Source organism: Balaenoptera physalus (assembly GCF_965194825.1).
Source record: "Balaenoptera physalus genome assembly, chromosome: X".
Lineage (NCBI taxonomy): Eukaryota > Metazoa > Chordata > Mammalia > Artiodactyla > Balaenopteridae > Balaenoptera > Balaenoptera physalus.
The window spans coordinates 69,410,395-69,413,311 of NC_138903.1; positions in this window are offsets into that span (position 1 = coordinate 69,410,395).

Below are 2,917 nucleotides of genomic sequence, written 5' to 3' on the forward strand. Positions count from 1 at the left end.
CATTTTCCTTTTAACTTTTTGGCTGATCTGTGGTTTATGCCAACAAACAGCCTTATGAAGCCAAAATATTATATGATTACCACTAATTGTTTTCAACCAGCACCCTGGGGATTGTGATTTTCCCACAGAGGGGGATTCTAGTCAGGTCAAATGACAACAATGCCCTGTGAAAGGAGCATTTTGGGGGAGCTACAAGACAGTCAAATAATGGAATGTTCTATAGAGTTCCAATCTCACTCTGTACCTTTTTAAGGCTAATGCAGCACCGAGGAGAGATGTATCATAATAGGCCAACTCATAACATCCCTAACACTGATGTTCTTTCTGAGGCTTGGTAGTTTTTCTTAGATTGCATAGTTTTCTAAGTTCTGAAAAACTTTATTGTTTCCATATTTGTGAGCCTTTTCATTAATTTTTAGGGAGAAGAAGATTTAAGGAGCTCTTGAGTCCAACATTCCAAAAATCTCACCTCTCAGAACATTCCATCTTGATCCCTACTATAATATTTCTTCCAAGTGTTCATTCAACCTGTATTTGAATATCTCTAGTGACACAAATCACAGACTGTAAAAACATCATTTCTGCTTTGAACACCCATTTCTATTAGAAAATTCTATCTTAGACTTCCCTGGTGGTGCAGCAGTTAAGATTCTTAGCTCCCAGTGCAAGGGGCATGTGTTCAATCCCTGCTCAGGGAACTAGATCCCACATGCATGCCATAACTAAGAGTTCACATGCCACGACTAAGGAGCTCACGGGCTGCAACTAAGGAGCCCGTGAGCCACAACTAAGGAGCCCGCCTGCCACAACTAAAGTCTGGTGCAACCAAATAACTAAATAATTAAAAAAATTAAAAAAAATTTTTCTATCTTACATTGAGTTATCTTTCTTTGGCTTCATTCCCTTGATCTAGTTCTACCATATGGGACCACTTGAACCACATATTTTCCAATGTTAGTAAGTTCAAGACTCAAGTGTCTTTGATGCCTCTTTCTGTGCTCAATGCAGAAATCTTTAATTGATAATGACACATCACCCCTGAGTCCCAACAGATTTCATAATCTAAGCAGGCAAGCCACACCAATCAATTGGAGTTGGCCTGGGAAATAAAAACTATTTGCCATCCAGGATTTAATCCTGTTTACATCACTCTCTTTCATATAATTGAAGGATTTATTTATTTATGTATTATTTGTTTTTGCTAACGATAAGTGCTTACTATGTTCCAGGCATGTGTTACATACTTTATATACATGATGCCATTTAATCATCACAGCAACCTTATAAGTTAGATAATATTATATGATTATTTTTAGGCAAGGATACGGAGGTGCAGACTTATTAAGTAATATAGCCAAGGTTCACAATTAGTAATTGGTAATTCCTAGATTTTGAGATCTGTCTAATTTCACATCCCTAGCTTCACCTTTACTATTCAGAAATGTACCCAGTTCCTTTGCAAATTTCATATTTCTAATGCATAGTGATATAATGATGTTTCTCTATGTGAAATTGCAGAAACTGATAGTCAGAGGTGAGAATTTACAGGATGTCAAAACTGGGACTGAAGTACAGGATTTCTAATAATCAAACATATGCTTTCTTTATGACCTAAGGATTCCCTCATGGACCATGCTTTATAAACCATGCTGGTCTACCCTCCTCATTTTACACTAGAGGGAACTGAGGCCTAGGGAGGAGAAAAGACTAACTCTCGGTCACATAGTTAGTGGAAAAGCCTTGGCTAGACCACAGGGTTCCAGATTGTTCAGTGTTCCTTCTCCATACTACATTTTCTAAGGTTGTCAGAATTAAAATCTTCCAGCCTGTCATGTATGTGGCCTTACTTTCTATAATAGCACTACATTAATACAGAACAAGCTAGCTTTCCAAATTCAAAGCTTTTCAGAGTGTGTGTGAAATGAGAAGAGTAACAGTTTGAAAAAAAAATTACTAGAATCCAGAAGTAACAACCACGTTTGATCCTTCTAAGTTTATTGGGGTTTTTTAATATCTAAAAACCTAATCCCAGGTCCCAGGTGACTCTAAAAGACAGAAGTTTTTCAGCTGTGCAAACCTACTCTAAAGGATTTACAATGCAGTCTATATAAACTGACTACCAAGATTTGTTTTGGAAACTATAGGCTTCCTACAAGAACAAGAGATGGCACCACAGGAGGAACAAATTGCATACAAATGCCACTTCCAGCTTATACACAAGGGTCACTCCATCTAGGTTTGAGGCAAACACACTCTCCTAATACTCCCTGGCTACCTATTGAGAACTTTGCTTCTCCATCATCTTTCAGCTCTTTGATACTCGCTTTAGAATCTGACCCTCCTTCCTGTACTCTTGCCACCAGCCTCATTTATATGTCTCATTTGCCTTTGAACTGCCATGTGGTCTACAAACTCTTCATTTTTATCCCCCCTAGCTATTTTATTCCCACACTATTCTTACACTGAACTGCCAACCACTTGAGATTACCAATGTCTAAGGCTTCAGGCTTCAAACTTTACTTATACCACCAGGCCTAGCACTTCTCAAGTTCACTGATGTCCTTAAAGATATATCTTCAGCTAAGGAAATTTGTTGTTAGAGAAGAAATAAAGGAAAGCAGAACCCTTCCTTGGAAGCCAAGTTTCCCTCTTCAGTTCTAGCCTGCATGCAGTGAAGTGATGAGTCAGTGGTATGCATACATGACTCATAATCAGAGACAGCTAGAATGGAACACACAAGGGAAGGAGTGAGTCTTCCTTCTTTCCATATAGTGGTTTTAGATAGCAATATACATAAATATATTAAATATCTGTTTGGTTTGTTTGGTAATATTTTCACCAAACATGGAGTATATGTTTTGGATGGTCTATACTAAGATATAGGCTCTGTAGTACACATGAAACTCAATTTGAGGGA